This window comes from Petromyzon marinus, unplaced genomic scaffold, assembly GCF_048934315.1.
Source record: "Petromyzon marinus isolate PM22_M1 ecotype Great Lakes invasive population unplaced genomic scaffold, UKy_Petmar_22M1.pri1.0 PM_G_Scaffold_50, whole genome shotgun sequence".
Lineage (NCBI taxonomy): Eukaryota > Metazoa > Chordata > Hyperoartia > Petromyzontiformes > Petromyzontidae > Petromyzon > Petromyzon marinus.
Genome location: NW_027423003.1, coordinates 334,279 through 361,477, shown reverse-complemented (window position 1 = coordinate 361,477; position 27,199 = coordinate 334,279). Strand labels below are relative to the sequence as shown.

The following is a 27,199-nucleotide window of genomic DNA, read 5'->3' as shown; positions in this document are numbered from 1 at the left end:
TCCCGGCGCCACGCGTGAGACGGCCGGGAAGAGTCTTCCGGAAGACGTCCCGCGCCACGCTTGAGACGGCCGGGAAGAGTCTTCCGGAAGATGGCCCGCGAGTCTTGAAGGGCACGTGACACGTGAGACAATCAACCCGCTGGGAGGTGTAACAGCAACGATAACAACAACAGCAGAAACAACAACCACAACAGCAGAAAACAACAACCACAACAGCAGAAACAACAGCAGCAGTAGAGGCGCCGTTCCCACGTGTGCACACCCAAGGACAAAGACGCCTCGCTGGGGGTGAGTGTGGGGGACGAGTGGGTCACCCACGTGGATAGAGCCTGGGGCGGGCCTAGAACTGGTCGGTGACTGTGTGTGTGGTGTGATGTGTGTGGGGTTGTGTGTGTGGTGTGTGTGTGTGGTGTGTGTGTGACTGTGTGTGTGGTGTGTGTGGTGTGTGTGTGGTGTGTGTGACTGTGTGTGTGGTGTGTGTGTGTGGTGTGTGTGACTGTGTGTGGTGTGTGTGTGGTGTGGTGTGTGTGTGATGTGTCTGTGGTGTGTGTGTGATGTGTGTGTGGTGTTTGTGGTGTGTGTGTGGTGTGTGTGTGTGGTGTGTGTGTGGTGTGTGTGTGACTGTGTGTGTGGTCTGTGTGTGTGTGGTGTGTGTGTGGTGTCTGTGAGTGTGTGTGGTGTCTGTGTGTGGTGTCTGTGTGTGGTGTGTGTGTGGTGTGTGTGTGGTGTATGTGTGGGGTGTGTGTGTGACTGTGTGTGTGGTGTGTGTCTGTGTGTGGTGTGTGTGATGTGACTGTGTGTGTGTGGTGTGTGTGTGACTGTGTGTGTGGTGTGTGTGTGACTGTGTGTGTGGTGTGTGTGGTGTGTGTGTGGTGTGTGTGACTGTGTGTGTGGTGTGTGTGTGTGGTGTGTGTGTGGTGTGTGTGGTGTGTGTGACTGTGTGTGGTGTGTGTGTGTGTGGTGTGTGTGTGTGATGTGTCTGTGGTGTGTGTGGTGTTTGTGGTGTGTGTGTGGTGTGTGTGGTGTGTGTGTGGTGTGTGTGTGACTGTGTGTGTGGTCTGTGTGTGTGTGGTGTGTGTGTGGTGTGTGTGTGGTGTCTGTGAGTGTGTGTGGTGTCTGTGTGTGGTGTGTGTGTGGTGTGTGTGTGGTGTATGTGTGCGGTGTGTGTGTGACTGTGTGTGTGGTGTGTGTGACTGTGTGGTGTGTGTGTGGTGTCTGTGTGTGTGGTGTGTGTCTGTGTGTGGTGTGTGTGATGTGACTGTGTGTGTGTGGTGTGTGTGTGTGATGTGTCTGTGGTGTGTGTGTGATGTGTGTGACTGTGTGTGTGGTGTGTGACTGTGTGTGGTGTGTGTGTGGTGTGTATGTGTGATGTGTCTGTGGTGTGTGTGTGATGTGTGTGACTGTGTGTGTGGTGTGTGACTGTGTGTGGTGTGTGTGTGGTGTGTGTGACTGTGTGTGTGGCGTGTGACTGTGTGTGTGTGGTGTGTGACTGTGTGTGGTGTGTGTGATGTGTCTGTGGTGTGTGTGACTGTGTGTGGTGTGTGACTGTGTGTGGTGTGTGTGTGATGTGTGACTGTGTATGTGGTGTGTAACTGTGTGTGATGTTTCTGTGGTGTGTGTGGTGTGTGTGATGTGTCTGTGGTGTGTGTGACTGTGTGTGTGTGGTGTGTGACTGTGTGTGTGGTGTGTGACTGTGTGTGGTGTGTGTGTGGTGTGTGTCTGACTGTGTGTGGTGTGTGACTGTGTGTGGGTCTGCCCCGTGACCTCCTGCCAGCGGGCGTTCGACACTTCACGTGGCCTCAGGGTGCACATAGCCTGGCACAAGCGTCGTGGTGACGTCACCGCCACTTAGTGGCGAATGGCGGTTGTTGTTGTTGTTGTGGTGTGTGACTGTGTGTGTGGTGTGTGTCTGCGTTTTATTGATGGTTTCGCTCGAATAGTTGGTCAACACAGCAGCTGATAATGCAAATGATAGTTATAATTCGCATTTAATAATCCGTGGCTTAGCTGATGTGAGTGGAGTTTGTGTGATCTCCCCCTGTTCTACAGATGAGTGACTGGAGTTTGTGTGATCTCCCCCTGTTCTACAGATGAGTGGAGTTTGTGTGATCTCCCCCTCTTCTAAAGATGAGTGAGTGGCGTTTGTGTGATCTCCCCCTGTCCTACAGAGTGAGTGGAGTTTGTGTGATCTCCCCCTGTTCTACACATGAGTGAGTGGAGTTTGTGTGATTCTCCCCCTGTTCTACAGAGTGAGTGAGTGGAGTTTGTGTGATCTCCCCCTGTTCTACAGAGTGGAGTTTGTGTGATCTCCCCCTGTTCTACAGAGTGAGTGGAGTTTGTGTGATCTCCCCCTGTCCTACAGAGTGAGTGGAGTTTGTGTGATCTCCCCCTGTTCTACAGAGTGAGTGAGTGGAGTTTGTGTGATCTCCCCCTGTTCTACAGAGTGAGTGAGTGGAGTTTGTGTGATCTCCCCCTGTTCTACAGATGAGTGAGTGGAGTTTGTATGATCTCCCCCTGTTCTATAGATGAGTGAATGGAGTTTGTATGATCTCCCCCTGTTCTATAGATGAGTGAGTGGAGTTTGTATGATCTCCCCCTGTTCTACAGATGAGTGAATGGAGTTTGTATGATCTCCCCCTGTTCTACAGATGAGTGAGTGGAGTTTGTATGATCTCCCCCTGTTCTACAGATGAGTGACTGGAGTTTGTGTGATCTCCCCCTGTTCTACAGAGTGAGTGAGTGGAGTTTGTGTGATCTCCCCCTGTTCTGCAGAGTGAGTGAGTGGAGTTTGTGTGATCTCCCCCTGTTCTACAGATGAGTGACTGGAGTTTGTGTGATCTCCCCCTGTTCTACAGATGAGTGAGTGGAGTTTGTGTGATCTCCCCCTGTTCTACAGATGAGTGAGTGGAGTTTGTGTGATCTCCCCCTGGTCTACAGATGAGTGAGTGGAGTTTGTGTGATCTCCCCCTGTTCTACAGATGAGTGAGTGGAGTTTGCGCGATTTCCCCCTGTTCTACAGATGAGTGAGTGGCGTTTGTGTGATCTCCCGCTGTTCTACAGAGTGAGTGAGTGGGGGTTGTGTGATCTCCCCTGTTCTACAGATGAATGAGTGGAGTTTGTGTGATCTCCCCCTGTTCTACAGATGAGTGAGTGGAGATTGTGTGATCTCCCCCTGTTCTACAGAGTGAGTGAGTGGAGTTTGTGTGATCTCCCCCTGTTCTACAGAGTGAGTGGAGTTTGTGTGATCTCCCCCTGTTCTACAGATGAGTGAGTAGAGTTTGTGTGATCTCCCCCTGTTCTACAGAGTGAGTGAGTGGAGTTTGTGTGATCTCCCCCTGTTCTACAGAGTGAGTGGAGTTTGTGTGATCTCCCCCTGTTCTACAGATGAGTGAGTGGAGTTTGTGTGATCTCCCCCTGTTCTACAGAGTGAGTGAGTGGAGTTTGTGTGATCTCCCCCTGTTCTACAGAGTGAGTGAGTGGAGTTTGTGTGATCTCCCCCTGTTCTACAGATGAGTGAGTGGAGTTTGTATGATCTCCCCCTGTTCTATAGATGAGTGAATGGAGTTTGTATGATCTCCCCCTGTTCTATAGATGAGTGAGTGGAGTTTGTATGATCTCCCCCTGTTCTACAGATGAGTGAATGGAGTTTGTATGATCTCCCCCTGTTCTACAGATGAGTGAGTGGAGTTTGTATGATCTCCCCCTGTTCTACAGATGAGTGACTGGAGTTTGTGTGATCTCCCCCTGTTCTACAGAGTGAGTGAGTGGAGTTTGTGTGATCTCCCCCTGTTCTGCAGAGTGAGTGAGTGGAGTTTGTGTGATCTCCCCCTGTTCTACAGATGAGTGACTGGAGTTTGTGTGATCTCCCCCTGTTCTACAGATGAGTGAGTGGAGTTTGTGTGATCTCCCCCTGTTCTACAGATGAGTGAGTGGAGTTTGTGTGATCTCCCCCTGGTCTACAGATGAGTGAGTGGAGTTTGTGTGATCTCCCCCTGTTCTACAGATGAGTGAGTGGAGTTTGCGCGATTTCCCCCTGTTCTACAGATGAGTGAGTGGCGTTTGTGTGATCTCCCGCTGTTCTACAGAGTGAGTGAGTGGAGTTTGTGTGATCTCCCCCTGTTCTACAGAGTGGAGTTTGTGTGATCTCCCCCTGTTCTACAGAGTGAGTGGAGTTTGTGTGATCTCCCCCTGTCCTACAGAGTGAGTGGAGTTTGTATGATCTCCCCCTGTTCTATAGATGAGTGAATGGAGTTTGTATGATCTCCCCCTGTTCTATAGATGAGTGAGTGGAGTTTGTATGATCTCCCCCTGTTCTACAGATGAGTGAATGGAGTTTGTATGATCTCCCCCTGTTCTACAGATGAGTGAGTGGAGTTTGTATGATCTCCCCCTGTTCTACAGATGAGTGACTGGAGTTTGTGTGATCTCCCCCTGTTCTACAGAGTGAGTGAGTGGAGTTTGTGTGATCTCCCCCTGTTCTGCAGAGTGAGTGAGTGGAGTTTGTGTGATCTCCCCCTGTTCTACAGATGAGTGACTGGAGTTTGTGTGATCTCCCCCTGTTCTACAGATGAGTGAGTGGAGTTTGTGTGATCTCCCCCTGTTCTACAGATGAGTGAGTGGAGTTTGTGTGATCTCCCCCTGGTCTACAGATGAGTGAGTGGAGTTTGTGTGATCTCCCCCTGTTCTACAGATGAGTGAGTGGAGTTTGCGCGATTTCCCCCTGTTCTACAGATGAGTGAGTGGCGTTTGTGTGATCTCCCGCTGTTCTACAGAGTGAGTGAGTGGGGGTTGTGTGATCTCCCCTGTTCTACAGATGAATGAGTGGAGTTTGTGTGATCTCCCCCTGTTCTACAGATGAGTGAGTGGAGATTGTGTGATCTCCCCCTGTTCTACAGAGTGAGTGAGTGGAGTTTGTGTGATCTCCCCCTGTTCTACAGAGTGAGTGGAGTTTGTGTGATCTCCCCCTGTTCTACAGATGAGTGAGTAGAGTTTGTGTGATCTCCCCCTGTTCTACAGAGTGAGTGAGTGGAGTTTGTGTGATCTCCCCCTGTTCTACAGAGTGAGTGGAGTTTGTGTGATCTCCCCCTGTTCTACAGATGAGTGAGTGGAGTTTGTGTGATCTCCCCCTGTTCTACAGAGTGAGTGAGTGGAGTTTGTGTGATCTCCCCCTGTTCTACAGAGTGAGTGAGTGGAGTTTGTGTGATCTCCCCCTGTTCTACAGATGAGTGAGTGGAGTTTGTATGATCTCCCCCTGTTCTATAGATGAGTGAATGGAGTTTGTATGATCTCCCCCTGTTCTATAGATGAGTGAGTGGAGTTTGTATGATCTCCCCCTGTTCTACAGATGAGTGAATGGAGTTTGTATGATCTCCCCCTGTTCTACAGATGAGTGAGTGGAGTTTGTATGATCTCCCCCTGTTCTACAGATGAGTGACTGGAGTTTGTGTGATCTCCCCCTGTTCTACAGAGTGAGTGAGTGGAGTTTGTGTGATCTCCCCCTGTTCTGCAGAGTGAGTGAGTGGAGTTTGTGTGATCTCCCCCTGTTCTACAGATGAGTGACTGGAGTTTGTGTGATCTCCCCCTGTTCTACAGATGAGTGAGTGGAGTTTGCGCGATTTCCCCCTGTTCTACAGATGAGTGAGTGGAGTTTGCGCGATTTCCCCCTGTTCTACAGATGAGTGAGTGGCGTTTGTGTGATCTCCCGCTGTTCTACAGAGTGAGTGAGTGGGGGTTGTGTGATCTCCCCTGTTCTACAGATGAATGAGTGGAGTTTGTGTGATCTCCCCCTGTTCTACAGATGAGTGAGTGGAGATTGTGTGATCTCCCCCTGTTCTACAGAGTGAGTGGAGTTTGTGTGATCTCCCCCTGTTCTACAGAGTGAGTGAGTGGAGTTTGTGTGATCTCCCCCTGTTCTACAGATGAGTGAGTGGAGTTTGTGTGATCTCCCCCTGTTCTACAGATGAGTGAGTGGAGTTTGTGTGATCTCCCCCTGTTCTACAGAGTGAGTGAGTGGAGTTTGTGTGATCTCCCCCTGTTCTACAGATGAGTGAGTGGAGTTTGTATGATCTCCCCCTGTTCTATAGATGAGTGAATGGAGTTTGTATGATCTCCCCCTGTTCTATAGATGAGTGAGTGGAGTTTGTATGATCTCCCCCTGTTCTACAGATGAGTGAATGGAGTTTGTATGATCTCCCCCTGTTCTACAGATGAGTGAGTGGAGTTTGTATGATCTCCCCCTGTTCTACAGATGAGTGACTGGAGTTTGTGTGATCTCCCCCTGTTCTACAGAGTGAGTGAGTGGAGTTTGTGTGATCTCCCCCTGTTCTGCAGAGTGAGTGAGTGGAGTTTGTGTGATCTCCCCCTGTTCTACAGATGAGTGACTGGAGTTTGTGTGATCTCCCCCTGTTCTACAGATGAGTGAGTGGAGTTTGCGCGATTTCCCCCTGTTCTACAGATGAGTGAGTGGAGTTTGCGCGATTTCCCCCTGTTCTACAGATGAGTGAGTGGCGTTTGTGTGATCTCCCGCTGTTCTACAGAGTGAGTGAGTGGGGGTTGTGTGATCTCCCCTGTTCTACAGATGAATGAGTGGAGTTTGTGTGATCTCCCCCTGTTCTACAGATGAGTGAGTGGAGATTGTGTGATCTCCCCCTGTTCTACAGAGTGAGTGGAGTTTGTGTGATCTCCCCCTGTTCTACAGAGTGAGTGGAGTTTGTGTGATCTCCCCCTGTTCTACAGATGAGTGAGTAGAGTTTGTGTGATCTCCCCCTGTTCTACAGAGTGAGTGAGTGGAGTTTGTGTGATCTCCCCCTGTTCTACAGAGTGAGTGGAGTTTGTGTGATCTCCCCCTGTTCTACAGATGAGTGAGTGGAGTTTGTGTGATCTCCCCCTGTTCTACAGATGAGTGAGTGGAGTTTGTGTGATCTCCCCCTGTTCTTCAGATGAGTGCGTGGAGTTTGTGTGATCTCCCCCTGTTCTGCAGATGAGTGACTGGAGTTTGTGTGATCTCCCCCTGTTCTACAGATGAGTGACTGGAGTTTGTGTGATCTCCCCCTGTTCTACAGATGAGTGAGTGGAGTTTGTGTGATCTCCCCCTGTTCTACAGATGAGTGAGTGGAGTTTGTGTGATCTCCCCCTGTTCTGCAGATGAGTGACTGGAGTTTGTGTGATCTCCCCCTGTTCTACAGATGAGTGACTGGAGTTTGTGTGATCTCCCCCTGTTCTACAGATGAGTGAGTGGAGTTTGTGTGATCTCCCCCTGTTCTACAGATGAGTGAGTGGAGTTTGTGTGATCTCCCCCTGGTCTACAGATGAGTGAGTGGAGTTTGTGTGATCTCCCCCTGTTCTACAGATGAGTGAGTGGAGTTTGCGCGATTTCCCCCTGTTCTACAGATGAGTGAGTGGCGTTTGTGTGATCTCCCGCTGTTCTACAGAGTGAGTGAGTGGGGGTTGTGTGATCTCCCCTGTTCTACAGATGAATGAGTGGAGTTTGTGTGATCTCCCCCTGTTCTACAGATGAGTGAGTGGAGATTGTGTGATCTCCCCCTGTTCTACAGAGTGAGTGAGTGGAGTTTGTGTGATCTCCCCCTGTTCTACAGAGTGAGTGGAGTTTGTGTGATCTCCCCCTGTTCTACAGATGAGTGAGTAGAGTTTGTGTGATCTCCCCCTGTTCTACAGAGTGAGTGAGTGGAGTTTGTGTGATCTCCCCCTGTTCTACAGAGTGAGTGAGTGGAGTTTGTGTGATCTCCCCCTGTTCTACAGATGAGTGAGTGGAGTTTGTGTGATCTCCCCCTGTTCTACAGAGTGAGTGAGTGGAGTTTGTGTGATCTCCCCCTGTTCTACAGAGTGAGTGAGTGGAGTTTGTGTGATCTCCCCCTGTTCTACAGATGAGTGAGTGGAGTTTGTATGATCTCCCCCTGTTCTATAGATGAGTGAATGGAGTTTGTATGATCTCCCCCTGTTCTATAGATGAGTGAGTGGAGTTTGTATGATCTCCCCCTGTTCTACAGATGAGTGAATGGAGTTTGTATGATCTCCCCCTGTTCTACAGATGAGTGAGTGGAGTTTGTATGATCTCCCCCTGTTCTACAGATGAGTGACTGGAGTTTGTGTGATCTCCCCCTGTTCTACAGAGTGAGTGAGTGGAGTTTGTGTGATCTCCCCCTGTTCTGCAGAGTGAGTGAGTGGAGTTTGTGTGATCTCCCCCTGTTCTACAGATGAGTGACTGGAGTTTGTGTGATCTCCCCCTGTTCTACAGATGAGTGAGTGGAGTTTGCGCGATTTCCCCCTGTTCTACAGATGAGTGAGTGGAGTTTGCGCGATTTCCCCCTGTTCTACAGATGAGTGAGTGGCGTTTGTGTGATCTCCCGCTGTTCTACAGAGTGAGTGAGTGGGGGTTGTGTGATCTCCCCTGTTCTACAGATGAATGAGTGGAGTTTGTGTGATCTCCCCCTGTTCTACAGATGAGTGAGTGGAGATTGTGTGATCTCCCCCTGTTCTACAGAGTGAGTGGAGTTTGTGTGATCTCCCCCTGTTCTACAGAGTGAGTGGAGTTTGTGTGATCTCCCCCTGTTCTACAGATGAGTGAGTGGAGTTTGTGTGATCTCCCCCTGTTCTACAGATGAGTGAGTGGAGTTTGTGTGATCTCCCCCTGTTCTACAGAGTGAGTGAGTGGAGTTTGTGTGATCTCCCCCTGTTCTACAGATGAGTGAGTGGAGTTTGTATGATCTCCCCCTGTTCTATAGATGAGTGAATGGAGTTTGTATGATCTCCCCCTGTTCTATAGATGAGTGAGTGGAGTTTGTATGATCTCCCCCTGTTCTACAGATGAGTGAATGGAGTTTGTATGATCTCCCCCTGTTCTACAGATGAGTGAGTGGAGTTTGTATGATCTCCCCCTGTTCTACAGATGAGTGACTGGAGTTTGTGTGATCTCCCCCTGTTCTACAGAGTGAGTGAGTGGAGTTTGTGTGATCTCCCCCTGTTCTGCAGAGTGAGTGAGTGGAGTTTGTGTGATCTCCCCCTGTTCTACAGATGAGTGACTGGAGTTTGTGTGATCTCCCCCTGTTCTACAGATGAGTGAGTGGAGTTTGCGCGATTTCCCCCTGTTCTACAGATGAGTGAGTGGAGTTTGCGCGATTTCCCCCTGTTCTACAGATGAGTGAGTGGCGTTTGTGTGATCTCCCGCTGTTCTACAGAGTGAGTGAGTGGGGGTTGTGTGATCTCCCCTGTTCTACAGATGAATGAGTGGAGTTTGTGTGATCTCCCCCTGTTCTACAGATGAGTGAGTGGAGATTGTGTGATCTCCCCCTGTTCTACAGAGTGAGTGGAGTTTGTGTGATCTCCCCCTGTTCTACAGAGTGAGTGGAGTTTGTGTGATCTCCCCCTGTTCTACAGATGAGTGAGTAGAGTTTGTGTGATCTCCCCCTGTTCTACAGAGTGAGTGAGTGGAGTTTGTGTGATCTCCCCCTGTTCTACAGAGTGAGTGGAGTTTGTGTGATCTCCCCCTGTTCTACAGATGAGTGAGTGGAGTTTGTGTGATCTCCCCCTGTTCTACAGATGAGTGAGTGGAGTTTGTGTGATCTCCCCCTGTTCTTCAGATGAGTGCGTGGAGTTTGTGTGATCTCCCCCTGTTCTACAGATGAGTGAGTGGAGTTTGTGTGATCTCCCCCTGTTCTGCAGATGAGTGACTGGAGTTTGTGTGATCTCCCCCTGTTCTACAGATGAGTGAGTGGAGATTGTGTGATCTCCCCCTGTTCTACAGATGAGTGGAGTTTGTGTGATCTCCCCCTGTCCTACAGATGAGTGAGTGGAGTGTGTGTGATCTCCCCCTATTCTACAGATGAGTGAGTGGAGTTTGTGTGATCTCCCCCTGTTCTACAGATGAGTGAGTGGAGTTTGTGTGATCTCCCCCTGTTCTACAGAGTGAGTGAATGGAGTTTGTATAATCTCCCCCTGTTCTACAGATTGAGTGAGTGGAGTTTGTATGATCTCACTCTGTTCTACAAAGTGAGTGAGTGAGTGGAGTTTGTGTGATCTCCCCCTGTCCTACAGATGAGTGAGTGGAGTTTGTGTGATCTCCCCCTGTTCTACAGATGAGTGAGTGGAGTTTGTGATCTCCCCCTGTTCTACAGATGAGTGAGTGGAGTTTGTGTGGACCATCTTCAGAGTCAGTGGAGGAGGCTCGTGAAGGACGCTGCTACTGGGCAGTTTGAGGCAGTCGCCCTCCTGCAACAACGGAGTGCAGAGGAGCGGCAGCAGGCTCAGTGAGTCGACCCGTGGCACCTGGGTCTGTCCCTTGACCTCCTGCCAGCACCAGGCGTTCGACACTTCACGTGACCTTCAAGTGCACTTATAGCCGTGACTTAGAGCTTTTGTGACTGCAGGAATTCATATTCTTTGGGTCTTACGGTAAGTCACTTATCTACGTGACTTTACCGAAAGATCCAAAGAATATGCACGTAGCCTGCCGCTTGTTGTTGTTGATGGTGCTGACGGAGGTGACGGTGTTGGAGGTAATGGCGTTGGTGTCGCTGATGGCGTTGGTGACGGTGTTAGAGGTGATGCTGACGGCGGTGACGGTTGTGACGTTACAGGTTTGCTCCCCGCACGGCCACCGTCGCTCGGGAACGAGGAGAGCGACCGAAGAGCTCCGATGGAGCGGGAAGGGAGAGGAGAGCGAGGAGGGAAAAGAAGTCAGGGCAGAGAGGAGGAGCCTCAAATTACGGAAGAGCAAGAAGGGAGAGATGACGGACATCAAGACGCCCAGAGGGGAGAGCGTGCAGTGAGGTGGGCCGAGGGCAAGAGGGAGGAGCAGAGGCAGGACGCGGACAGGGCCAGGTGGGAGCGAGAGGGGGCCAGAAGGAAAGTCGCGGGAGGGGTGGGTGGAGAGAGACAGGTCGAAGGCAGAGCGAGAGACACAGAGAGGAGAGACAGAGAGAGGAGGGATAGAGAGGCGGGGGAGATGGGGGGGAGAGGCAGGGACGATGGGGGAGGGATGGGGCAAGGCCGGAGAGATCAGAGGGATATACACATAAAAATGCCATTGAGATTATAGATCGAGTCTTATCGGACTTGCCACGTGGGAGATGATGTGAGGGGTACGGAAGGAGGACAAATTTGTAAGGGGTAGATTCACAAAGAGACCCATAGATTAGCATCCTCATCTAGCCACTCACTTGTCCGCTCACCAACTCACCCGGCGACTCACCCACTGACTCATCCACCCACTCACTCATCCACCCACCCACTCACCCAACAACTTACCCACCCACCCACTCACCCAGACACTCAACCACCCATATATCATGTTGGGTATTTTATATCAAATGTTTATTGTTTTGGCCATTAAACGTCAGTGTCGTAGTGGTCGCCCAGCATGAGTTATAATCCTGGACAGCCGGCATCACAAACCCCTCCACCACCACCGATGTGTTCCTCGTGGAAACAAATCTGAAATTAATTTCGCATTCCTCAGGTCGTGCGAGATTAAATCAAACGGAAGGGCTTCACAGCCGAGGCAAGGTGAAAGGGGTTCACTGCCTCGCGACGCAGTATCGTCCGCTCGCTTTGCTCGTCAATACCGAAGAAACGACGCACGGCCGTGATCTTTTGGGAAGCGTCTGTGGTGTGATCGCAGTCAAAGCAGTCATAATGGGCAGTCGATCGTCAGGACGCACGTGTGGTGGTGGTGGGGTAAAGTGTGGGCACTCTCGCCTATTTCAACAAGCAGATGGATAGCTTGGAAGTGTAGGGCCCAGATGCCCCTCGAGAGGAGCTCACCGCAGCATCTTCTGTTGGAGGTCCGTCCCACCCGGGGGGCCGTGGCACAAGCGACACGTTGCAGAGCTGCGCCTTTGCCTTTGTCTCACGACGCGTTGCAGATGAGCTGTGGCAACTGCGGTGGCTGTCGCACTCAAATTTGAACCCCGTGGGGCCGGAGTTACATTCGTCAGCGCCCCTGTCGCCCCCTGGTGGACGAACAGCGCCTGGCTGCCGTCCGTCCCGAGTTTTGAGGATCTTTCTGAGAGTGTTTGGGTCATTTTTCCTGAATCGTGCGAAATCCGAGCAATTCCGAAATTCCATTCTCGCGCGCGACGGCACCAGCGATGTGCTCAGCAGCTAAATGCCGACGCTGAGGCTTGCTGGTCTTCGCGAGAGGGCTTCAGGAGAGAGGTGGTTTAGTTTTGATATTTCTCCTGCGTTGAAGGGGCGCAGACCACAGCGGTTTACTGTGTGGTCCGTAGTTTAGAGTGCATGGCCACAATAACAAATACACGTCTTCATTTGGTTCCCCATTGAGCTGTGCTTAGGCCGTCTGAGCATAAGTGACGTCTGTGGATGAAAATCGTTTGCTGCACTTGATGATGAATACAAACACTGTTGTGATTTATATACAGGATAATTCTGAATTTCTCATCTAAACTGCTGCGCGAGGTTTGCGACGCTTTAGGTGCTAAGATAATTAAAACGTCGCCGTACCACCCCCAGACAGATGGGATGGTGGAGCGCCTGAATAGAACTCTGACCTCCATGCTCTGTCAGGCGATTGACGCGGCGCAAACGGACTGGGATTTGCATGTTCCGAGTGTACTAGCTGCATATAGGATGGCCCCTCATACTTCCACGGGATTTTCACCATTTTTTCTCATGTATGGGAGGCAGAATGTACCCCCTGTAGATGCCCAATTGGGTTTGCCACTGGCTAAGGGGAAATCCAAGTTGCCCAGAGCATGTGAAAATTACCCCGCAATGCATTTCCACGGCTCGGGAGGCGACAAAATTTAACGCCGCCAAAGCACGGGCGAAACAACGAACGTATTCTAGATTTGAAGCTTTCGTGACTGCAAGGATCCATACTCTTTGGTTCTATTCGGTAAAGTCACCACATAGGTAAAAATACGTGACTTTACCGAATAGAACCAAAGAGTAATGAACGTATTGCGGGGAAACGGGATCACGTGCTAGCATGGCCCATCGGTGACGGAGCATGGTTACGTTGCCTGCGGGTGCCGGTTGGTTACGTCCCCTAAGCTGCATCAGCCCCCCGGCAAGAGCCCGTGGAAGTGGCCGAGGTTAAGCGGCCGCAGTTTGCGCGTTTCCGGCTGGGCCTTCGCCGTTGGTTCGTCCGTCCGTCTCGGCCGAAGCCGTTTGTCCTGCCACGGATTGCCTCTTCCCCCGTCTCCGAAAATTGGTCCGCCAGCGTCCAGTGCGTCCGGCGAGCCGGGGATGGCGTGTGCGTTCAGACGGCGTGCGTCGGAAGGATCGCGCCGTGCCGCCCGTCGCATCGAAGCCTCGCCGGGACCGAGGGAATTGGCTGCTGCCGCCGAGCCTGCTGCACCCGTGCCTCCTGCTGCACCCGTGCCTCCTGCTGCACCCGTGCCTCCTGCATTGCACCCCGTGTGTCTCCGGCCGTTCTCGTGGCACGCGCACCGCCCGAGCAGGGGCGGAAGACCCGTCCCCCGTCAACGGAACTCGGCGTCGCGAACTCGGTCCAAACGCTTGCGATTCCGTTGATTCCTGATTCTGGGTATTTGCTCGGGAATGGCGGAGAGGTTGTGGTTGTTGTTGTTGTTCAGCTCTGGCCGAGGTTAACTCGGTCCAAATGCTTGCGATTCCGTTGATTCCATATTCTGGGTATTGGTCGGGGAATGGCGGAGAGGTTGTGGTTGTTGTTGTTGTTGTTCAGTTCTGGTCGAGGTTAACTCGGTCCAAATGCTTGCGATTCCATTGATTCCATATTCTGGGTATTGGTCGGGAATGGCGGAGAGGTTGTGGTTGTTGTTCTGTTCTGTTCGTTTTCCTAAGTCTTGTTCCCTTTCGTAAATGTTCCCTTCGCTCCTTGTTCCCTCGTCTTTAGGTGTTGTTCCTGCGGATTGTTCTGCCTTTTTAAGGAAAATAACTGGAGTCCTGCTTTTATAGATATTGTTGTTGTTATCCTGCACATGGGCGCACTTACCTGTTATTTGAGTATTAGCCAGGAAAATTTCGATTTAAACCTTTCGTGACTGTAAGGATTCATCTTCTTTGGTTCTTTCAGTAAAGTCACCGCGTAGAATGAGAATAAAATAATAAAATAAAATTCTCACGACGTTTCGGCCACAACGCAGGTGGCCTTCTTCAGAGCTTCATTATTGAAGCTCCGTCATTTATTGTAGCTCTGTCGTCCCGACAGGTTTGTTCCTTTCACCTGAAGGCCACTTGTGTCGTGGCCGAAACGTCGTGAGAATTTTATTGTTTTATTTTATTATTTTATTCTCATTCTACGTGGTGACTTTACCGAAAGAACCAAACAAGATTAGCCAGGAAGGCTACATGTTTTTTTTATTACGGGGGGGGGTGGGGGGGGGTGATGTAATGACATGATGACACCTGTTGGTTAGAAAACGGAAGCACGGGTACAGGCACCGCTAAAGCAACATCCAATCCGAAAGGGAGAGGTATCTAGGCCAAGGGTAAATGGGCGGGGCTCGCCGGGAACCCTCTGGAAGGTTCCGCGATAGGGCGTGGCCAGAGGCGGAGCCTAGCCGCACCTTGCGGCGACAGAAGCGGTGGGCGGAGGAGGACTCGGGGCTCGCGCGTGGAGCCTTGGGTCCCGGGCTGCGTCGCCGCTCGCCGTCGTCTCTCTCCGTCGTGCGGCCGCGCGCGGAAGATCTCCTGCGGGGGTTCCGTCGCCGCCCTTCCCGGCACGCCGCCGGCCAGCGGCGAAGCCGAGAGCGGACGGGTGGAACGGCGCCGCGTGACCGACCGTGCGTGTGGCCGGCGGAGACGCCGCGCTCAGAATGAGATGAGGTTGGCCCGCGCTGTGCCGCGTGTGAATAAAAGAAGCACCCCCTCATTGCGTACGTACGTTGAACTTCTTACGCGCCGTGCGTAGCCAACCGTGCTCATCGGAGGTGCTGGGGAAGGACGACAAACTGAACACACAAAGTCGTCAATCCTGATTTGAAGCTTTCGTGACTGCAGGGATCCACGCTCTTTGGTTCTTCCGGTAAAGTGACTGTGAAGACGGTCGCTTGTTGCTGCGATCGGAACGTCGTGATCTATTTTTTTGTTTTTTTTACCGAATGAACCAAAGGGTACGATAGGTAGTTCCGTAGTCAAATCTTCATTCAAAAGCGCATAGCTCCAGCGACTTAATGAATGTCAGAAGGAAGAGCGTTCCAGACGGCTGCTGGAGCGCATCTGAAAGCGCGCCACGCAGTGGCCGTCAAATCTTGACTTGGAAGTCAAGATTGACGGCCGCTCTTTGGGTCTTTCGGTAAAGTCATCACGTGGGTAGGTAGAAAATAAATTAAATCACGTGACGTTTCGTTAGCAACACGACAAGCGTCCATCATCAGGTGGGACAGCCACAGCAAGAGACAATTGCTGAAGTGGGCAAAAGGGTTGCCGTGATAAGAGGCTACGTAGGTAAGAGAGGGGGGAGAAGCCAGGGAGGAGAGATAGAGTGAGGGGGGAGGAGCTACTCAACTGACATCCCTACGAGAGAGAGAGGCTCTACCTTGGTAAACAACAACAACCACCAAAACGACCACCACCACTACAACGATGAGAATTTCTCACCTCGGATTTCAATGCAAGAGCGCAGGTGGCAGCAGGTAGTATGACGTAGTATGACGTCACTTCCCCCGGCTCTCCCACTGAATAAATTATGTTAATGAGGCCGGCCCATATGTGGAGGGATGGGGGCGTGGGCGCTGAACCCGTCGCAATAAACTCGCGACGGCTTTAACGAACACATGTTAATGAGCCACCAGTCACTGGGCGTAGCTTTGCCCAAATAAGGATTGCCACTGGAACGATATCGGCGGTGACCCAAGCGGAGGTGACGTCACGCTCAAGAGCGTGGTGGACGGGGAGGGTTGAATACCTTGGTGACATGACGTCTATTGTTTTTATATATCCTCGTGTTCAACAGATTTAATAGACTTTACTTCAAACACAAATTTGACACTGTCACACACTGCCATGAGTAAACAGGTGGTGGTGTGACCAGAACCATGCCTGGCCACCTTCATCTGCTCAGCATTAATTCTTCCTCACTCCACCAAGTAATGAATCGAGGATCAATCAACATAGCCGAGGCTATCCGTGTCTCTGTCTCTCTCTCCCCGTGGTGAAGGTGTTCCCCTCCACACATTCAGAGTCAACAGCGGCACGCGCTTAGCGTCTTTGACCGATAGATACATTGACACGCGTATTGTTGGTTCTTTCAGTAAAGTCACGTAGATAGAAAATAAAGATAACAGATTAAATTTAATAAATAAAGACCACTTGTGTTGCGATCGAAACGTCGTGGGTTTATTGCTTTATTTAAAAAAAAATATTTTTCATTTATTTGTATTATTTTATTTTCTATCTACGTGACTTTACCGAATAAACCAGGAATATTAATTCCTGCAGTCACGAAAGTTTTAAGTCAAAACATTCACACACGTTGACAAAGCCTCACCTTGTGTTGTTGTGGGCAGGTCGCTTCTGATAACAAGAGCGGTATAGCAGCTCAAGCGGGCTTGGCCTGGTAACAAAAGAACGAAAATAAAAACTGCGTGAATATTTACAATAAAACAAAGTTACAAAGTGACGAGCCGGATGAAGACAAATTAAACTTAAGCGAGATAATTAAAGTAAATGCAATCAGGCGAGGGCAGGAGGCAAGGCCCCGCGTGGCTAGGCCCCGCGTTGTAAAGTTCCAACCTGGACATCGATTCCCATGCTCGCTGCTACTCAACTGACATCCCTACGAGAGAGAGAGGCTCTACCTTGGTAAACAACAACCACCACCACCATGAGAATTTCTCACCTCGGATTTCAGTGCAAGCGTGGATCGGCAGCCTCCTGTTACCTCGTGACGCCACGCGTGTAAGCAGGTAACATGACGTCACTTCCGGGGTAAGAGACACGCCCCTCCTGTAAAGAGCGGCTCTGTAACTGAATAAATTATGTTAATGTGAACTGGCCATATGTCGAGGGATGGGGCGTGGCTGCTGAACCCGACGGCTTCAACGGATACATTATGTTAATGAACCGCAGTCACTGGGCGTAGCTTTGCCCAAATAAGGATTGCCACTGGATTGATATCGGCAGTGACCCAAGCGGAGGTGACGTCACGCTCAAGAGCGCTGTGGACGGGGTTGGGGGAGCGTGAATACCTTGGTGACATGACGTCACTAGCGAGTTACACCTCCCGCTGGCACTTCATGCCGTTGAGGTCATGCTGAGTGGTGACGTCACAGAGCGGGGATGGAGTTTAAGTTGATTTAGATTCATTTTCCATTGCCCCCTCCCTTGGGTGCGTGAACTCAGCAACAACGTGGACATTGTTGTGTACACTGTGTGTGTGTACACACTGTGTATGTACGTACACTATATGTATACACAGTGTGTGTGTGTACACACTGTGTACACACACACACTGTACGTGTGTGTGTACACACTTTTTAACCGTGACACCACACTGTGTACACACGCACACACAGTGTGTGTACGTACATACACACACAGTGTGTGTACGTACATATACACACAGTGTGTGTATGTACGTACACACACTGTGTGTATACGTACACACACACAGTGTGTGTGTACGTGTACACACTGTGGTGTCACGGTTAAAATTGTGGTAATTCCAGACATTATCCAGAAACTCTACAACGGAAATGTTTGGCTACGAACGGTTTGAAAGAAGTGTTAGTCAAACAGAGTGTATTTGCGTGCGTGTGTTTAAACGTATCTTTGTACGAGCGGTAGGGCAGCGGTTAGCGCTACGCTGCGCTACGAACCCGGAGACCCGGGATCGTTTCCCGCTCATGGCCAACACCGCCAGTGACGATTATCTGAACCGGTCCTGGGCCTTCCCTAGGTCGACTCAGCCTAAAAATGAGTACCCAGTGTGATGTGAGCATCGCCACTCGGGATACAAAGGCGGCCGGGCGCGGTGCTGGCTACCCACCCCCCTCGTGTGCCGTGCCAGCCTTCATAGGTGCTCGCTAACAGCACTTGCCCCTAGAGTCGGTTAATGCTCTACCGGGGATCTTTGTTCTTGTCGTTGTGTATGAGTGGGGAGCGGTAATTTAGTGGCTATCGCACTGCACTCCGTAACCCGGTGACCCAACTTGGAATCCTGCTCATGACACACAACAGTGGCAGATATTTAACCAGTCCTGGGTTTTCCCTACACCGATGTAGTCTTAAATGACTTCCTAGTGTGGTAAATACCAGGGGAGACAAAGGCGGCCCGGTGCGGTGTTGGCCACTCTCCCCGAGTGCCGTGCGTGCCGGCGTTTATAGCTCACCAACAGCACTTGCCCCAGCAGTCTGTTGAAGGCTGTACGGGGGATCTTTGTGTGTGTGAGTGTGAGTACCTGGTACGGTGTGTAAACATTGCCACTAGGGAGACAAAGGCATTCGGGCGTGGTGCTGGCCACCCACCCCCTCGTGTACCGTTCCGGCCTTCATAGGTGCTCGCTAACAGCACTTGCCCCTACAGTCTGTTAAGGCTATATGGGGGATCTTTGTCTTTGTGTGAGTGCAATAAGATCAGGCAACATGACTGGCAGAGAAAATTGCTTGAGATTATTTTAAAAGCATGGGTTTAGAAAAGTGAACAAAGCATGTCTCTATTATGTGCATTACCACTGAAGGGTGCATTGGGTTCAAAGCCATCCGCATAGCCTCAAATCTGCATTAATGCCAATTTGTCTCCGTATCTGGTAAGATCATAGTATTACAGGAGGTCCTCTCACGCGCTAACCCAGACAGCTGTGAGTGCACGATCTCTGTATTCGTTTTTTAGTGTCCTTAACTCAGATCAAACAATATGCAGTTCAGGTCAAATAAGACATTCCTTTTTAACGCTTTCCAACCAAGGTTGAGATGTTAATGCATTAGCTCTGTTCGTTCATATCTGCCCATCTGTCTGTAGCATGGCATTTCGATAACCCTCTTAAAGATGTATGGACTGATGCTGCACAGAAGGATGTGGAGCTGAGTGGACTTGCCGATGACTGGTACCAGCGGTGTCAAGATTGGCCTCTGTGGAGGAGGCTCGTGAAGCACGCTGCTGGGCAATTGGAGGCAGTCGCCCTCCAGTAACAACGGAGGGCGGATGAGCGACGCTCACGACAACGAGCGGAGCGTCAGCCACACCAAGTTGGTGCAGTGGTGCCTCTGTCAGTCATCTTATTGAGCACATGGCAACTTGGGTCTGTCCTGTGAGCTGGCAGAGAGCCTTCGACACATCACGTGGCCTCAACACGTAAGACAAAACTATAATTCGTGTTGATGAGAATGTACCTCCTCCTATACGTGTAACTTTTAAGTGGTATGCCTTGTAACTGATGAATGATCTGAGTTGTGCCACCTATTTCAAAGACAATGAGTTGCTCCAGATGCTTCGTGGAACACAAAAACACCGTTTGACCTGTATCACAAGAACAACGGGTCTCACCTGAGTTCTCTGTACAGGTTACTTTCAAACAAACAAACACACACACACACTTTGTCCTAACATCACTTATTCAATGTTTGACCCTTACAGATCAAATGTTACAAGTATGCACAAAACCAGACAAGCATACATTCTAAATTGACAGGCATATTAACAAAATTGGATTACTGCAGTGAAATATACTGCATCACGTTACATCGTATTACCAAGAAGCTTTTAAAAAAAGTTGCACAGTCTGCTTCACAGTGAATGTAAAACATACTATTGTCATTCAAAACGAGTAGGCCATTGCATGCTGGCGTCTGAGTGAAAATGTAGCAAATTCTAAACATTACCTACAAACTACACAACTGAGATGACGCATCAATCATCGCCCCCTACGGACAGGCTCTTGTCCACATGCAGGCCGGTGCAGGGCCACCACCTTGTGCCACACAGGGGCAGCTGCTACTTGGGGATGCTCTTCGAGTGTGAGATGAGATACAAAACTCAGAGTTGCTGAGGCGATAAAGCAAGCACCATGTAAAAGCAATTATGATAATATAGTGAATGCTTGGGAGCTTATTGGCTCTTGCTCCTGACTAGAGATCTACCCAACCCACGGGCCCACAAAGACTGGCCGCCCTTACTCTGCAGGATGAACCTAAGAAATGAGTGTTCAACTTCACGTTCTAATCATTAAAGGCCTGTGACGAAGGTGCATCTATTGTAGCGACATCGTCTTAAGCTTACACATCTACCGGGTCTCCACTTGACTTTGTATTGTCTAGGAGCAAGTCCACCCACACCTCCACTTCCACAAACTGCTGGGAGTTGCCTCGCTCTGCCTCAGTCAGAATTCTCCTCCTGCTTCACGATGTGAAGGTCCCATTTTGGAGTTGAATCTTCATCTTCACATTTTACCTTCACTTCTTCGCTCATCACTTCTTCACATTTCACCTTCACCTCTTCATATTTCAGCTTCACCTCTTCATATTTCACCTTTATACCTTAAAAGTGTCTAAGCTGGGATTTTCGTCCAGTTCTTGTTTCATGAGGGATGGGCTCATTGCGGCACTTTGACTTTCACAAGCTGATTTCAGACTCCACTCCTTGTGGATCTTCTGATGCTTCTGTGTTCTCTGGTGTACTTGAAGATTTGATGAATGTGCAAATGCCTTCACGCACACACTGCACTTGAAGGGTTTCTCTCCCGTGTGTGTTCTCTGGTGTCTTTGAAGATGTGGTGACTGTGCAAACGCTTTCCCGCACAGAGTGCACTTGAAGGGTTTCTCTCCCGTGTGTGTTCTCTCGTGTACTTGAAGATTTGATGACTGTGCAAACATCATCCCGCACAAAAAGCACCTGAAGGGTTTCTCTCCTGTGTGTGTTCTCTGGTGTCTTTTAAGAACAGTTGACTGTGAAAATGCCTTCCCACACACACTGCACTTGAATAGTTTCTCTCCTGTGTGTGTTCTCTGGTGTCTTTTAAGAACAGTTGACTGTGAAAATGCCTTCCCACACACACTGCACTTGAAGGGTTTCTCTCCCGTGTGTGTACTCTGGTGTCTTTGCAGACTTGATGAATGTGCAAACGCCTTCCCACACACACTGCACCTGAAGGGTTTCACTCCCGTGTGTGTTCTCTGGTGGGTCTGAAAAACTGATAGCCATGCAAATGCCTTCCCACACACACTGCACTTGAAGGGTTTCTCTCCCGTGTGTGTTCTCTGGTGTAATACGAGATTATATGATTGTGTAAACGCCATCCCGCACATCGTGCACCTGAAGGGTTTCTCTCCAGTGTGTGTTCTCTGGTGTTTTACAAGAGCAGATGAATGTGCAAATGCCTTCACGCACACAGTGCACTTGAAGGGTTTCTCTGCCGTGTGTGTTCTCTGGTGTGTTACAAGATGACATGAATCTGAAAACGCCTTGCCGCACAAAGTACACTTTAAGGGTTTCTCTCCTATGTGTGTTTTCTGGTGTTTTTTAAGAGAAGATGAATGTGCAAATGCCTTCCCACACACACTGCACTTGAAGGGTTTCTCTCCCGTGTGTGTTCTCTGGTGTATTACAAGATTACATGACTGTGCAAACGCCATCCCGCACATCGTGCACCTGAAGGGTTTTTCTCCTGTGTGTGTTCTCTGGTGACGTGTCAAATATCCAGTCCGGTCCGTGCTGTATGCATGCTGGTCACATTGTTGACTTGTCGCACCGAGCTGCGCTGAGTGCGTTTGCTCCATCAGACCAATTCTGCAGAGGAAGCGTCAGCTGCAGACAGAAACAAAGAATATCCACACCATCTACATGTCAGGCATAGAGGAATGCACACGAGACTTACACGTCTATACTTATTATTATATTCATGATGTAATGAAAAGTTTCTCAAATTCATCAGATTTGATGAACGTGCAAACGCCTTCACGTACAGAGTGCACCTGAAGGGTTTCTCTCCACGGGCTGTTAGGGCACACAATGAGAGGGAAAATGTCATTAATATGCCTGGAAGCCTTCATATCTTCCAAGATGAATGTTAACCCAAAACTCTAAGCACACAAATTTGGCTGTCTGACTACAAAAGGAATATTTATGAAAGCTAAATTCAGCTGACATAGCAAAGGGTGTTGAAAACAATACTATTTGTTTAAGGCAGAAATGCATAAATTAATGTTCAATCGCAACTTAGAGGTGTGAATCCAGGCTCAGATGTCCTTGAATGCTGGGATGAACAGTTCCGAATTCAGCTGCATGTGTGTGCTGTGTTCACCTCCTGTTTCCATTCTTAGTAAGAGTTCCAGAGGAATACAAAAATAAACTATTGTTTTGATATAACCTCCGTGTTCAACAGAGTTAATAGACTTTACTGCAAACACAAACTTGACACTGTCACACACTGCCATGAGTAAACAGGTGGTGGTGTGACCAGAACCATGCCTGGCCACCTTCATCTGCTCAGCATTAATTCTTCCTCACTCCACCAAGTAATGAATCGAAGATCAATTAACATAGCCGAGGCTATCCGTGTCTCTGTCTCTCTCTCCCCGTGGTGAAGGTGTTCCCCTCCACACATTCAGAGTCAACAGCGGCACGCGCTTAGCGTCTTTGACCGATAGACATTGACGCACGTATTGTTGGTTCTTTCAGTAAAGTCACGTAGATAGAAAATAACGGATTAAATTCAATAGGATAAAGACCACTTGTGTTGCAATCGAAACCTCGTGGGTTTTTTTGCTTTATTTTCAATTTTTCATTTAATTTAATTTTTATTTTCTATCTACGTGACTTTACCGAAAGAACCAAGAATATTAATTCCTACAGTCACCAAAGTTTTAAGTCGAAACATTCACACACGTTGACAAAGCCTCACCTTGTGTTGTTGTGGGCAGGTCGCTTCTGATAACAAGAGCGGTATAGCAGCTCAAGCGGGCTTGGCCTGCTAACAAAAGAAAATAAAAACTGCGTGAATATTGACAATAAAACAAAGTGACAAAGTGGCGAGCCGGGTGAAGACAAATTAAACTTAAGCGAGATAATTAAAGTGAACGCAATCAGGCGAGGGCAGGAGGCAAGGCCCCGAGTGGCTAGGCCCCGCGTTGTAAAGTTCCAACCTGGACATCGCTTCCCATGCTCGCTGCTACTCAACTGACATCCCTGAGAGAGAGAGCGAGGCTCTACCTTGGTAAACAACAACAACCACCACAACAACAACAACCACCACCACGATGAGAATTTCTCACCTCGGATTTCAGTGCAAGCGCGCACACGGCAGCTTCCTGTTGCCTCGCGACAGCAGGAAGTAGTATGACGTCACTTCCCTCCCACGAACGACTCTCTAACTGAATAAATTATGTTAATGAGGCCGGCCCATATGTCGAGGGATGGGGGCGTGGTCGCTGAACCCGTCGCAATAAACTCGCGACGGCTTTAACGAACACATTATGTTAATGAGCCTCCAGTCACTGGGCGTAACTTTGCCCAAATAAGGATTGCCACTGGAACGATATCGGCAGTGACCCATGCGGAGGTGACGTCACGCTCAAGAGCGCGGTGGACGGGCGAGGGGCGAATACCTTGGTGACATGACGTCACTAGCGAGGTACACCTCACCCTGGCGTTTCACGCCGATGAGGTAATTAAGAGTGGTGACGTAACAGAGTTGGAGTTTAAGTTGATTTAGATTAATTTTCCATTGCTCCCTCCCTTGGGTGTGTGAGCTCAGCAACAACAACGTGGACATTATTGTGTATACACTGTGTATGTATGTACACTATGTGTATACACTGTGTATACACTGTGTGTGTGTACACTGTGTATACACTGTGTGTGTGTACACTATGTGTGTACACTCTGTGTATACACTGTGTGTGTACAATGTGTGTGTACATTGTGTGTACACTGTGTATATACACTGTGTGTATATACACTGTGTATGCTGTGTGTGTACACTGTGTGTGTGTACACTGTGTGTACACAATGTGTGTATACTGTGTGTACACTGTGTACAGTGTGTGTACACTATGCACAGTGTGTACACTGTGTGTACAGTGTGTGTACACTGTGTGTGTGTACACTGTGTGTGTGTACAGTGTGTGTGTGTACATTGTGTGTGTACACTGTGTGTGTACACTGTGTGTGTACATTGTGTGTGTACACTGTGTGTGTACACTGTGTGTGTGTACACTGTGTGTGTACATTGTGTGTGTGTACACTGTTTGTGTCCGCATTGAACCGAACCCCCGGCAAGGCCATCTACTTAATGACGAGAGAAAATTCACACGAAATGTCCTTTTCAATGAAGTCTTCCAGATGTAAATTGATATAAGCTTTTAATGAAGAAATAAAATCATCTAACTCAAAACACAACACAATTCAAAGATGTTTCATTTTAAAACTTCAAAACGGAGCATGGGGTACTTGCGTGAATGCGTCCTTCGTGTGCAAATGTTGTGACTTTCCTGGCCTGAAGGCCGTCAATGTGTTGGACCATTATTGGTGCACAGCATCTCAACAATAGCAGTGGGGTTTGCTTCAACCGATGGTTGCGAACATCCAGACGTGAATCAGCAAGGAGCATTTCTAGTCCCAGTTAGACAAAATCTACGTCAACACGTAAGACAAAACTACAATTCGTGTTGTAGAGAATGTACCTCCTCCTATACGTTTAACTTTCAAGTGGTATGCCTTGTAACTGATGAATGATCCGAGCGTGCTCCCTATTTCAAAGACAATGAGTTGCTCCAGAGGCAGACGCTTCGTGAAACACAAAAGTACCCTTTGACCTGTATCACAAGAACAACGGGTCTCACCTGAGTTCTCTGTACAGGTTACTTCCAAAACACACACACTTTGTCCTAACATCACTTAATCTAGATTTGAACACTTAATCAATGTTTGACCCTCAGACAAAATGTTACATGTACACGCACAATCAGACAAGTATTCATTCTTAATTATTGACAGGCATATTAACAAAATTGAATTACTGCAGTGAAATATCCTGCATCAGGTTGCATCGTCTGAAGAAAAAATACGCACCGTCTGCTTAACAGTGTATGTACATATTCTTGGTTCTTTCGGTAAAGTCACGTAGAAGGGAAACAATAAAATAATAAAAATATAAAACAATAAAATTCTCACTGCAGTCGAAACGTCGTGAGAATTCTATTGTTTTATATTTTTATTATTTTATTGTTTCCCTTCTACGTGGCTTTACCAAAAGAACGAAGAATATGAATCCCTGCAGTCACGAAAGCTTTAAATCAAAAGTGTATGTACACCGTACTATTGCGTCATTCAAAACGAGGCCGTTGCATGCTGGCGTCTGGGTCAAAATGTAGCAAATTCAAAACATTACGCTACAAATAATAGATCACGGCGTTTCGATGGCAACACAAGCAATCGTCATCAGGTGGGACAAGCACAGCAGCAATAAGACGAAACTGCTGGAGTAGGCACCTACTACTTCAGCAGTTTCTCTTGCTGTGGTTGTCCCATCTGATGACGATTGCTTGTGTTGTGATCTAAACGCCGTGGTCTGTTATGTTTCTAACCACGTGGTGACTTTACCGAAAGAACTCAAGAGTGTGGATTCCTGCAGTCACGAAAGCTTCGAATCAAGATTGCCTACAAACTACACAACTGAGATGACGCATCAATCATCGCCCCCTACTGACAGGCTCTTGTCCACATGCAGGCTGGTGCAGGGCCACCACCTTGTGCCACACAGGGGCAGCTGCTACTTGGGGATGCTCTTTGAGTGTTTCAGACGAGGTACGACACAAAACTCCGAGTTGCTGAGGCAATAAAGCAAGCTCCGTGTAAATGCAATTATTATAACATAGTGAATACTTGGGAGCTTATTGTCTCTCGCTCCTGGTTAGAGATCTCCCCAACCCACAGGTCCACAAAGACTGGCCGCCCTTACTCTGCAGGATGAACCTAGGAGCTGAGTGTCCAACTTCACATTCTTGTCATTAAAGGCCTGTGACAAAGGTGCATCTATTGGAGCGACATCGTCTCTGGCTTACACATCTACCGGGTCTCCACTTGACTTTGTATTGTCTAGTAAGTCCACCCACACCTCCACTTCCACAAACTGCTGGGAGTTGCCTCGCTCTGCCTCACAGTCAGAATTCTCCTCCTGCTTCACGATGTGAAGGTCCCTTTTTGGAGTTGAATCTTCATCTTCACATTTTACCTTCACTTCTTCGCTCTTCACCATCACCTCTTCACATTTCACCTTCACCTCTTCACATTTCACCTCGATACCTTTAAAAGTGTCCACTGGGATTTTCTTCCGGTTCGTGTTTAATGAGGGATGGGCTCATTGCGGCACTTTGACTTTCACAAGCTGATTTCAGACTGCACTCCTTGTGGATCTTCTGATGCTTCTGTGTTCTCTGGTGTACTTGAAGATTTGATGAAACTGCAAACGCCTTCCCGCATAGAGTGCACCTGAAGGGTTTCTCTCCCGTGTGTGTTCTCTGGTGTGTTTTAAGAGTAGATGACTGTGAAAATGTCTTCCCACACACAGTGCACTTGAAGGGTTTCTCTTCCGTGTGCGTTCTCTGGTGTTTTTTAAGAGTAGATGAATCTGAAAATGTCTTCCCACACACAGTGCACTTGAAGGGTTTCTCTCCCGTGTGTGTTCTCTGGTGTGTTTTAAGAGTAGATGACTGTGAAAATGTCTTCCCACACACAGTGCACTTGAAGGGTTTCTCTTCCGTGTGCGTTCTCTGGTGTTTTTTAAGAGTAGATGAATCTGAAAATGTCTTCCCACACACAGTGCACTTGAAGGGTTTCTCTCCCGTGTGTGCTCTCTGGTGTGTTTTAAGAGTAGATGACTGTGAAAATGTCTTCCCACACACAGTGCACTTGAAGGGTTTCTCTCCCGTGTGTGTTCTCTGGTGTGTTTTAAGAGTAGATGACTGTGAAAATGTCTTCCCACACACACTGCAGCTGAAGGGTTTCTCTCCTGTGTGTTCTCTGGTGTTTTTTAAGAGTAGATGAATCTGAAAATGTCTTCCCACACACACTGCACCTGAAGGGTTTCTCTCCCATGTGTGTTCTCTGGTGTGTTTTAAGAGCAGATGACTGTGAAAATGTCTTCCCACACACACTGCACCTGAAGGGTTTCTCTCCCGTGTGTGTTCTCTGGTGTGTTTTAAGAGCAGATGACTGTGAAAATGTCTTCCCAAACACACTGCACTTAAAGGGTTTCTCTCCTGTGTGTGTTCTCTGGTGGGTCTCAAGAACTGATGACCATGC

General features: G+C 48.9%; 1 long non-coding RNA gene across 1 annotated transcript; it reads left to right on the top strand.

Moving 5' to 3' along the window:
- The first annotated feature begins 248 nt into the window (after positions 1–248).
- On the top strand, positions 249–10,947 carry LOC142917431 (uncharacterized). Its single transcript, XR_012936987.1, has 3 exons — positions 249–288; positions 10,131–10,262; positions 10,593–10,947. It is a non-coding gene; the product is annotated as an uncharacterized LOC142917431 (long non-coding RNA).
- Positions 10,948–27,199: the final 16,252 nt, after the last annotated feature.